Source organism: Bombus huntii, chromosome 8 (genome assembly GCF_024542735.1).
Source record: "Bombus huntii isolate Logan2020A chromosome 8, iyBomHunt1.1, whole genome shotgun sequence".
Lineage (NCBI taxonomy): Eukaryota > Metazoa > Arthropoda > Insecta > Hymenoptera > Apidae > Bombus > Bombus huntii.
Window position 1 is genome coordinate 15,133,433 of NC_066245.1, and position 15,685 is coordinate 15,149,117.

Sequence of the window (15,685 nt, forward strand, 5' to 3'; positions counted from 1 at the left end):
TACGTTATAACGTTATACCATATGACGTAATACGATATAACATTATACCATACGACGTAATAAGATATAACATTATACCATACGACGTTATACCATATAACGTAATACGTCATAACCTTGTACCATGTGATGTTATACCATATATCGTAATACGTTATAACGTTATACCATATAACGTTATACCAAATAACGTAATACGTTATAATGTTATGCCATATAACGTACTACGTTATAACGTTATGCCTTATAAGGTAATACGTCATAACGTTATACTATATAACGTAATACGTTATAACGTTATACCTTATAACGTAATACGTCAGAACGATATACCACATAACGTAATACGTCATAACGTTATACTATACGACGTTATATCATATAACGTAATACCATATAACGTAATACGTCATAACGTTATACTATATGACGTTATACCATATAACGTAATACGTTATAACGTTATACACTATAGCGTAATACGTTATAACGTTATACCATATAACGCAATACGTGATACCGTTATACCGTATAACGTAACACGTTATAACGTTATGCCATATAACGTAACACGTTATAACGTTATACCATATAACATAATACGTTATAACGTTATGCCATATAACGTAATACGTTATAACGTTATGCCTTATAACGTAATACGTCATAACGATATACCACATAACGTAATACGTCATAACGTTATACCACAAAACGTAATACGTTATAACGTTATTCCACATAACGTAATACGTTAAAGCATTATACCACATAACGTAATACGTTATAACGTTATACCATATAACGTAATACGTTATAACGTTATACCTTATAACGTAATACGTCGTAACGTTTACTATATGACGTTATATCATATAACGTAAAACCATATAACGTAATACGTTATAACGATATACCATATAACGTAATACGTTATAACGTTATACCATATAACGTAATACGTTATAACGATATTCTATATAACGTAATACGTTATAACGTTATGCCTTATAACGTAATACGTCATAACGATATACCACATAACGTAATACGTCATAACGTTATACTATACGACGTTATATCATATAACGTAATACCATATAACATAATACGTCATAACGATATACCACATAACGTAATACGTCATAACGTTATACCACAAAACGTAATACGTTATAACGTTATTCCACATATCGTAATACGTTAAAGCATTATACCATATAACGTAATACGTTATAACGTTATACCATATAACGTAATACGTTATAACGTTATACCTTATAACGTAATACGTTGTAACGTTTACTATATGACGTTATATCATATAACGTAAAACCATATAACGTAATACGTTATAACGATATACCATATAACGTAATACGTTATAACGTTATACCATATAACGTAATACGTTATAACGATATTCTATATAACGTAATACGTTATAACGTTATGCCTTATAACGTAATACGTCATAACGATATACCACATAACGTAATACGTCATAACGTTATACTATACGACGTTATATCATATAACGTAATACCATATAACATAATACGTGATACCGTTATACCATATAACGTAATACGTTATAACGTTATACCACAAAACGTAATCCGTTATAACGTTATTCCACATAACGTAATACGTTAAAGCATTATACCACATAACGTAATACGTTATAACGTTATACCATATAACGTAATACGTTATAACGTTATACCTTATAACGTAATACGTCGTAACGTTTACTATATGACGTTATATCATATAACGTAAAACCATATAACGTAATACGTTATAACGATATACCATATAACGTAATACGTTATAACGTTATACCATATAACGTAATACGTTATAACGATATTATATATAACGTAATACGTTATAACGTTATGCCTTATAACGTAATACGTCATAACGATATACCACATAACGTAATACGTCATAACGTTATACTATACGACGTTATATCATATAACGTAATACCATATAACATAATACGTGATACCGTTATACCATATAACGTAATACGTTATAACGTTATACCACAAAACGTAATCCGTTATAACGTTATTCCACATAACGTAATACGTTAAAGCATTATACCACATAACGTAATACGTTATAACGTTATGCCATATAACGTAATACGTTATAACGTAATACCATATAACGTAATACGTTATAACGTTTTACAATATAACGTAATACGTTATAACGTTATACCATATAACGTAATACATTATAACGTTATACCATATAACGTAATACGATATTACGTTATACAATACAACGTAATACGTTATAACGTTATGCCTTATAATGTAATACGTTATAACGATATACCACATAACGTAATACGTCATAACGTTACACTATATGACGTTATATCATATAACGTTACCATATAACGTAATACGTTATAACGTTTTACAATATAACGTAATACGTTATAACGTTATACCATATAACGTAATACGTTATAACGTAATACCATATAACGTAATACGTTATAACGTTTTACAATATAACGTAATACGTTATAACGTTATACCATATAACGTAATACATTATAACGTTATACCATATAACGTAATATGTTATAACGTAATACAATATAACGTGATACGCAATAACGTTATACCATATAACGTAATACGTTATAACGTAATACCTTATAACGTAATACGTCGTAACGTTTACTATATGACGTTATATCATATAACGTTACCATATAACGTAATACGTTATAACGTTTTACAATATAACGTACTACGTTATAACGTTATGCCTTATAAGGTAATACGTCATAACGTTATACTATATAACGTAATACGTTATAACGTTATACCTTATAACGTAATACGTCATAACGATATACCACATAACGTAATACGTCATAACGTTATACTATACGACGTTATATCATATAACGTAATACCATATAACGTAATACGTCATAACGTTATACTATATGACGTTATACCATATAACGTAATACGTTGTAACGTTATACACTATAGCGTAATACGTTATAACGTTATACCATATAACGTAATACGTGATACCGTTATACCGTATAACGTAACACGTTGTAACGTTATACCATATAACGTAACACGTTATAACGTTATACCATATAACATAATACGTTATAACGTTATGCCATATAACGTAATACGTTATAACGTTATACCATATAACGTAATACGTTATAACGATATTGTATATAACGTAATACGTTATAACGTTATGCCATATAACGTAATACGTTATAACGTTATGCCTTGTAAGGTAATACGTCATAACGTTATACTATATAACGTAATACGTTATAACGTTATACCTTATAACGTAATACGTCATAACGTTATACTATATGACGTTATACGATATAACGTAATACCATATAACGTAATACGTCATAGCGTTATACTATATGACGTTATACCATATAACGTAATACGTTATAACGTTATACCACATAACGTAATACCTTATAACGTTATACCATATAACCTAATACGTTATAATGATATACCATATAACGTAATATGTTATAACGTAATACAATATAACGTAATGCGCAATAACGTTATACCATATAACGTAATACGTTATAACGTAATACCTTATAACGTAATACGTCGTAACGTTTACTATATGACGTTATATCATATAACGTAAATCCATATAAGGTAATACGTTATAACGATATACCATATAACGTAATACGTTATAACGTTATACCATATAACGTAATACGTTATAACGGTATTCCATTTAACGTAATACGTTATAACGTTATACCATATGACGTAATACGATATAACATTATACCACACGACGTTATACCATATAACGTAATACGTCATAACCTTGTACCATATGATGTTATACCATATATCGTAATACGGTGTAACGTTATACCATATAACGTTATACCAAATAACGTAATAAGTTATAACGTTATACCATATAAAGTAATACGTTATAACGTTATGCCATATAACGTACTACGTTATAACGTTATGCCTTATAACGTAATACGTCATAACGTAATACCTTATAACGTAATACGTCGTAACGTTTACTATATGACGTTATATCATATAACGTAAAACCATATAAGGTAATACGTTATAACGATATACCATATAACGTAATACGTTATAACGATATTCTATATAACGTAATACGTTATAACGTTATACCATATAACGTAATACGTTCTAACGATATACCATATAACGTAATACGTTATAACGTTATACAATACAACGTAATACGTTATAACGTTATACCATATAACGTAATACCATATAACGTAATACGTCATAACGTTATACTATATGACGTTATACTATATAACGTAATACCATATAACGTAATACGTTATAACGTTATACACTATAGCGTAATACGTTATAACGTTATAGCATATAACGTAATACGTGATACCGTTATCCCGTATAACGTAACACGTTATAACGTTATGCCATATAACGTAACACGTTATAACGTTATACCATATAACATAATACGTTATAACGTTATGCCATATAACGTAATACGTTATAACGATATACCATATAACGTAATACGTTATAACGTTATACAATACAACGTAATACGTTATAACGTTATACCATATAACGTAATACGTTATAGCGTTATACCACATAACGTAATACGTTATAACGTTATGCCATATAACGTAATACGATATTACGTTATACAATACAACGTGATACGTTATAACGTTATGCCTTATAACGTAATACGTCATAACGATATACCACATAACGTAATACGTCATAACGTTATACTATATGACGTTATATCATATGACGTTACCATATAACGTAATACGTTATAACGTTTTACAATATAACGTAATACGTTATAACGTTATACCATATAACGTAATACGTTATAACGTAATACCATATAACGTAATACGTCATAACCTTATACTATACGACGTTATATCATATAACGTAATACCATATAACGTAATACGTGATACCGTTATACCATATAACGTAATACGTTATAACGATATTCTATATAACGTAATACGTTATAACGTTATACCATATGACGTAATACGATATAACATTATACCATACGACGTAATAAGATATAACATTATACCATACGACGTTATACCATATAACGTAATACGTCATAACCTTGTACCATGTGATGTTATACCATATATCGTAATACGTTATAACGTTATACCATATAACGTTATACCAAATAACGTAATACGTTATAATGTTATGCCATATAACGTACTACGTTATAACGTTATGCCTTATAAGGTAATACGTCATAACGTTATACTATATAACGTAATACGTTATAACGTTATACCTTATAACGTAATACGTCAGAACGATATACCACATAACGTAATACGTCATAACGTTATACTATACGACGTTATATCATATAACGTAATACCATATAACGTAATACGTCATAACGTTATACTATATGACGTTATACCATATAACGTAATACGTTATAACGTTATACACTATAGCGTAATACGTTATAACGTTATACCATATAACGCAATACGTGATACCGTTATACCGTATAACGTAACACGTTATAACGTTATGCCATATAACGTAACACGTTATAACGTTATACCATATAACATAATACGTTATAACTTTATGCCATATAACGTAATACGTTATAACGTTATGCCTTATAACGTAATACGTCATAACGATATACCACATAACGTAATACGTCATAACGTTATACCACAAAACGTAATACGTTATAACGTTATTCCACATAACGTAATACGTTAAAGCATTATACCACATAACGTAATACGTTATAACGTTATACCATATAACGTAATACGTTATAACGTTATACCTTATAACGTAATACGTCGTAACGTTTACTATATGACGTTATATCATATAACGTAAAACCATATAACGTAATACGTTATAACGATATACCATATAACGTAATACGTTATAACGTTATACCATATAACGTAATACGTTATAACGATATTCTATATAACGTAATACGTTATAACGTTATGCCTTATAACGTAATACGTCATAACGATATACCACATAACGTAATACGTCATAACGTTATACTATACGACGTTATATCATATAACGTAATACCATATAACATAATACGTCATAACGATATACCACATAACGTAATACGTCATAACGTTATACCACAAAACGTAATACGTTATAACGTTATTCCACATAACGTAATACGTTAAAGCATTATACCACATAACGTAATACGTTATAACGTTATACCATATAACGTAATACGTTATAACGTTATACCTTATAACGTAATACGTCGTAACGTTTACTATATGACGTTATATCATATAACGTAAAACCATATAACGTAATACGTTATAACGATATACCATATAACGTAATACGTTATAACGTTATACCATATAACGTAATACGTTATAACGATATTCTATATAACGTAATACGTTATAACGTTATGCCTTATAACGTAATACGTCATAACGATATACCACATAACGTAATACGTCATAACGTTATACTATACGACGTTATATCATATAACGTAATACCATATAACATAATACGTGATACCGTTATACCATATAACGTAATACGTTATAACGTTATACCACAAAACGTAATCCGTTATAACGTTATTCCACATAACGTAATACGTTAAAGCATTATACCACATAACGTAATACGTTATAACGTTATACCATATAACGTAATACGTTATAACGTTATACCTTATAACGTAATACGTCGTAACGTTTACTATATGACGTTATATCATATAACGTAAAACCATATAACGTAATACGTTATAACGATATACCATATAACGTAATACGTTATAACGTTATACCATATAACGTAATACGTTATAACGATATTATATATAACGTAATACGTTATAACGTTATGCCTTATAACGTAATACGTCATAACGATATACCACATAACGTAATACGTCATAACGTTATACTATACGACGTTATATCATATAACGTAATACCATATAACATAATACGTGATACCGTTATACCATGTAACGTAATACGTTATAACGTTATACCACAAAACGTAATCCGTTATAACGTTATTCCACATAACGTAATACGTTAAAGCATTATACCACATAACGTAATACGTTATAACGTTATACCATATAACGTAATACGTTATAACGTTATACCTTATAACGTAATACGTCGTAACGTTTACTATATGACGTTATATCATATAACGTAAAACCACATAACGTAATACGTTATAAGGATATACCATATAACGTAATACGTTATAACGTGATACCATATAACGTAATACGTTATAACGATATTCTATATAACGTAATACGTTATAACGTTATACCTTATAACGTAATACGTCGTAACGTTTACTATATGACGTTATATCATATAACGTAAAACCATATAACGTAATACGTTATAACGATATACCATATAACGTAATACGTTATAACGTTATACCTTATAACGTAATACGTCATAACGTTATGCTATATGACGTTACACCATATAACGTAATACCATATAACGTAATACGTCATAACGTTATACTATATGACGTTATACCATATATAGCGTAATACCATATAACGTAATACGTTATAACGTTATACACTATAGCGTAATACGTTATAACGTTATACCATATAACGTAATACGTGATACCGTTATACCGTATAACGTAACACGTTATAACGTTATGCCACATAACGTAACACGTTATAACGTTATACCATATAACATAATACGTTATAACGTTATGCCATATAACGTAATACGTTATAACGATATACCATATAACGTAATACGTTATAACGTTATACCACATAACGTAATACGTTATAACGTTATACCACATAACGTAATACGTTAAAGCATTATACCACATAACGTAATACGTTATAACGTTATACCATATAATGTAATACGCTATAACGATATTCTATATAACGTAATACGTTATAACGTTATGCCTTATAACGTAATACGTCATAACGATATACCACATAACGTAATCCGTTATAACGTTATTCCACATAACGTAATACGTTAAAGCATTATACCACATAACGTAATACGTTATAACGTTATACCATATAACGTAATACGTTATAACGTTATACGTCGTAACGTTTACTATATGACGTTATATCATATAACGTAAAACCATATAACGTAATACGTTATAACGATATACCATATAACGTAATACGTTATAACGTGATACCATATAACGTAATACGTTATAACGATATTCTATATAACGTAATACGTTATAACGTTATACCTTATAACGTAATACGTCGTAACGTTTACTATATGACGTTATATCATATAACGATATACCATATAACGTAATACGTTATAACGTTATACAATACAACGTAATACGTTATAACGTTATACCATATAACGTAATACGTTATAACGTTATGCCTTATAACGTAATACGTCATAACGATATACCACATAACGTAATACGTCATAACGTTATGCTATACGACGTTATATCATATAACGTAATACCAAATAACGTAATACGTGATACCGTTATACCATATAACGTAATACGTTATAACGTTATACCACATAACGTAATGCGTTATAACGTTATACCACATAACGTAATACGTTATAACGTTATACCATATAACGTAATACCATATAACGTAATACGTCATAACGTTATACTATATGACGTTATACTATATAACGTAATACCATATAACGTAATACGTTATAACGTTATACACTATAGCGTAATACGTTATAACGTTATAGCATATAACGTAATACGTTATAACGTTATGCCTTATAACGTAATACGTCATAACGATATACCACATAACGTAATACGTCATAACGTTATACTATACGACGTTATATCATATAACGTAATACCATATAACGTAATACGTGATACCGTTATACCATATAACGTAATACGTTATAACGTTATACCACAAAACGTAATCCGTTATAACGTTATTCCACATAACGTAATACGTTAAAGCATTATACCACATAACGTAATATGTTATAACGTTATACCATATAACGTAATACGTTATAACGTTATACCTTATAACGTTATACGTCGTAACGTTTACTATATGACGTTATATCATATAACGTAAAACCATATAACGTCATACGTTATAACGATATACCATATAACGTAATACGTTATAATGTTATACCATATAACGTAATACGTTATAGCGTTATGCCTTATAACGTAATACGTCATAACGATATACCACATAACGTAATACGTCATAACGTTATACTATACGACGTTATATCATATAACGTAATACCATATAACGTAATACGTGATACCGTTATACCATATAACGTAATACGTTATAACGTTATACCACATAACGTAATACGTTATAACGTTATACCACATAACGTAATACGTTAAAGCATTATACCACATAACGTAATACGTTATAACGTTATACCATATAACGTAACACGTTATAACGATATTGTATATAACGTAATACGTTATAACGTTATGCCATATAACGTAATACGTTATAACGTTATGCCTTATAACGTAATACGTCATAACGATATACCACATAACGTAATACGTCATAACGTTATACTATACGACGTTATATCATATAACGTAATACCATATAACGTAATACGTGATACCGTTATACCATATAACGTAATACGTTATAACGTTATACCACATAACGTAATACGTTATAACGTTATACCACATAACGTAATACGTTAAAGCATTATACCACATAACGTAATACGTTATAACGTTGTACCATATAACGTAATACATTATAACGTTATACCTTATAACGTAATACGTCGTAACTTTTACTATATGACGTTATATCATATAACGTAAAACCATATAACGTCATACGTTATAACGATATACCATATAACGTAATACGTTATAACGTTACCATATAACGTAATACGTTATAACGTTTTACAATATAACGTAATACGTTATAACGTTATACCATATAACGTAATACGTTATAACGTAATACCATATAACGTAATACGTTATAACGTTTTACAATATAACGTAATACGTTATAACGTTATACCACATAACGTAATACGTTATAACGTTATACCACATAACGTAATACGTTAAAGCATTATACCACATAACGTAATACGTTATAACGTTGTACCATATAACGTAATACATTATAACGTAATACCTTATAACGTAATACGTCGTAACGTTTACTATATGACGTTATATCATATAACGTAAAACCATATAAGGTAATACGTTATAACGATATACCATATAACGTAATACGTTATAACGATATTCTATATAACGTAATACGTTATAACGTTATACCATATGACGTAATACGATATAACATTATACCATACGACGTAATAAGATATAACATTATACCATACGACGTTACACCATATAACGTAATACGTCATAACCTTGTACCATGTGATGTTATACCATATATCGTAATACGTTATAACGTTATACCATATAACGTTATACCAAATAACGTAATAAGTTATAACGTTATACCATATAACGTAATACGTTATAACGTTATGCCATATAACGTACTACGTTATAACGTTATGCCTTATAAGGTAATACGTCATAACGTTATACTATATAACGTAATACGTTATAACGTAATACCTTATAACGTAATACGTCATAACGATATACCACATAACGTAATACGTCATAACGTTATACTATACGACGTTATATCATATAACGTAATACCATATAACGTAATACGTCATAACGTTATACTATATGACGTTATACCATATAACGTAATACGTTGTAACGTTATACACTATAGCGTAATACGTTATAACGTTATACCATATAACGTAATACGTGATACCGTTATACCGTATAACGTAACACGTTGTAACGTTATGCCATATAACGTAACACGTTATAACGTTATACCATATAACATAATACGTTATAACGTTATGCCATATAACGTAATACGTTATAACGTTATGCCTTATAACGTAATACGTCATAACGATATACCACATAACGTAATACGTCATAACGTTATACTATACGACGTTATATCATATAGCGTAATACCATATAACGTAATACGTGATACCGTTATACCATATAACGTAATACGTTATAACGATATTGTATATAACGTAATACGTTATAACGTTATGCCATATAACGTAATACGTTATAACGTTATGCCTTGTAAGGTAATACGTCATAACGTTATACTATATAACGTAATACGTTATAACGTTATACCTTATAACGTAATACGTCATAACGTTATACTATATGACGTTATACCATATAACGTAATACCATATAACGTAATACGTCATAGCGTTATACTATATGACGTTATACCATATAACGTAATACGTTATAACGTTATACCACATAACGTAATACCTTATAACGTTATACCATATAACCTAATACGTTATAATGATATACCATATAACGTAATATGTTATAACGTAATACAATATAACGTAATGCGCAATAACGTTATACCATATAACGTAATACGTTATAACGTAATACCTTATAACGTGATACGTCGTAACGTTTACTATATGACGTTATATCATATAACGTAAATCCATATAAGGTAATACGTTATAACGATATACCATATAACGTAATACGTTATAACGTTATACCATATAACGCAATACGTTATAACGGTATTCAATTTAACGTAATACGTTATAACGTTATACCATATGACGTAATACGATATAACATTATACCACACGACGTTATACCACATAACGTAATACGTCATAACCTTGTACCATATGATGTTATACCATATATCGTAATACGGTGTAACGTTATACCATATAACGTTATACCAAATAACGTAATAAGTTATAACGTTATACCATATAACGTAATACGTTATAACGTTATGCCATTTAACGTAGTACGTTATAACGTTATGCCTTATAACGTAATACGTCATAACGTAATACCTTATAACGTAATACGTCGTAACGTTTACTATATGACGTTATATCATATAACGTAAAACCATATAAGGTAATACGTTATAACGATATACCATATAACGTAATACGTTATAACGATATTCTATATAACGTAATACGTTATAACGTTATACCATATAACGTAATACGTTCTAACGATATACCATATAACGTAATACGTTATAACGTTATACAATACAACGTAATACGTTATAACGTTATACCATATAACGTAATACCATATAACGTAATACGTCATAACGTTATACTATATGACGTTATACTATATAACGTAATACCATATAACGTAATACGTTATAACGTTATACACTATAGCGTAATACGTTATAACGTTATAGCATATAACGTAATACGTGATACCGTTATCCCGTATAACGTAACACGTTATAACGTTATGCCATATAACGTAACACGTTATAACGTTATACCATATAACATAATACGTTATAACGTTATGCCATATAACGTAATACGTTATAACGATATACCATATAACGTAATACGTTATAACGTTATACAATACAACGTAATACGTTATAACGTTATACCATATAACGTAATACGTTATAGCGTTATACCACATAACGTAATACGTTATAACGTTATGCCATATAACGTAATACGATATTACGTTATACAATACAACGTGATACGTTATAACGTTATGCCTTATAACGTAATACGTCATAACGATATACCACATAACGTAATACGTCATAACGTTATACTATATGACGTTATATCATATAACGTTACCATATAACGTAATACGTTATAACGTTTTACAATATAACGTAATACGTTATAACGTTATACCATATAACGTAATACGTTATAACGTAATACCATATAACGTAATACGTCATAACCTTATACTATACGACGTTATATCATATAACGTAATACCATATAACGTAATACGTGATACCGTTATACCATATAACGTAATACGTCATAACCTTGTACCATGTGATGTTATACCATATATCGTAATACGTTATAACGTTATACCATATAACGTTATACCAAATAACGTAATACGTTATAATGTTATGCCATATAACGTACTACGTTATAACGTTATGCCTTATAAGGTAATACGTCATAACGTTATACTATATAACGTAATACGTTATAACGTTATACCTTATAACGTAATACGTCAGAACGATATACCACATAACGTAATACGTCATAACGTTATACTATACGACGTTATATCATATAACGTAATACCATATAACGTAATACGTCATAACGTTATACTATATGACGTTATACCATATAACGTAATACGTTATAACGTTATACACTATAGCGTAATACGTTATAACGTTATACCATATAACGCAATACGTGATACCGTTATACCGTATAACGTAACACGTTATAACGTTATGCCATATAACGTAACACGTTATAACGTTATACCATATAACATAATACGTTATAACGTTATGCCATATAACGTAATACGTTATAACGTTATGCCTTATAACGTAATACGTCATAACGATATACCACATAACGTAATACGTCATAACGTTATACCACAAAACGTAATACGTTATAACGTTATTCCACATAACGTAATACGTTAAAGCATTATACCACATAACGTAATACGTTATAACGTTATACCATATAACGTAATACGTTATAACGTTATACCTTATAACGTAATACGTCGTAACGTTTACTATATGACGTTATATCATATAACGTAAAACCATATAACGTAATACGTTATAACGATATACCATATAACGTAATACGTTATAACGTTATACCATATAACGTAATACGTTATAACGATATTCTATATAACGTAATACGTTATAACGTTATGCCTTATAACGTAATACGTCATAACGATATACCACATAACGTAATACGTCATAACGTTATACTATACGACGTTATATCATATAACGTAATACCATATAACATAATACGTGATACCGTTATACCATATAACGTAATACGTTATAACGTTATACCACAAAACGTAATCCGTTATAACGTTATTCCACATAACGTAATACGTTAAAGCATTATACCACATAACGTAATACGTTATAACGTTATACCATATAACGTAATACGTTATAACGTTATACCTTATAACGTAATACGTCGTAACGTTTACTATATGACGTTATATCATATAACGTAAAACCATATAACGTAATACGTTATAACGATATACCATATAACGTAATACGTTATAACCTTATACCTTATAACGTAATACGCCATAACGTTATGCTATATGACGTTATACCATATAACGTAATACCATATAACGTAATACGTCATAACGTTATACTATATGACGTTATACCATATATAGCGTAATACCATATAACGTAATACGTTATAACGTTATACACTATAGCGTAATACGTTATAACGTTATACCATATAACGTAATACGTGATACCGTTATACCGTATAACGTAACACGTTATAACGTTATGCCACATAACGTAACACGTTATAACGTTATACCATATAACATAATACGTTATAACGTTATGCCATATAACGTAATACGTTATAACGATATACCATATAACGTAATACGTTATAACGTTATACCACATAACGTAATACGTTATAACGTTATACCACATAACGTAATACGTTAAAGCATTATACCACATAACGTAATACGTTATAACGTTATACCATATAATGTAATACGCTATAACGATATTCTATATAACGTAATACGTTATAACGTTATGCCTTATAACGTAATACGTCATAACGATATACCACATAACGTAATCCGTTATAACGTTATTCCACATAACGTAATACGTTAAAGCATTATACCACATAACGTAATACGTTATAACGTTATACCATATAACGTAATACGTTATAACGTTATACCTTATAACGTTATACGTCGTAACGTTTACTATATGACGTTATATCATATAACGTAAAACCATATAACGTAATACGTTATAACGATATACCATATAACGTAATACGTTATAACGTGATACCATATAACGTAATACGTTATAACGTTATACCTTATAACGTTATACGTCGTAACGTTTACTATATGACGTTATATCATATAACGTAAAACCATATAACGTCATACGTTATAACGTTATAGCATATAACGTAATACGTTATAACGTTATGCCTTATAACGTAATACGTCATAACGATATACCACATAACGTAATACGTCATAACGTTATACTATACGACGTTATATCATATAACGTAATACCATATAACGTAATACGTGATACCGTTATACCATATAACGTAATACGTTATAACGTTATACCACAAAACGTAATCCGTTATAACGTTATTCCACATAACGTAATACGTTAAAGCATTATACCACATAACGTAATACGTTATAACGTTATACCATATAACGTAATACGTTATAACGTTATACCTTATAACGTTATACGTCGTAACGTTTACTATATGACGTTATATCATATAACGTAAAACCATATAACGTCATACGTTATAACGATATACCATATA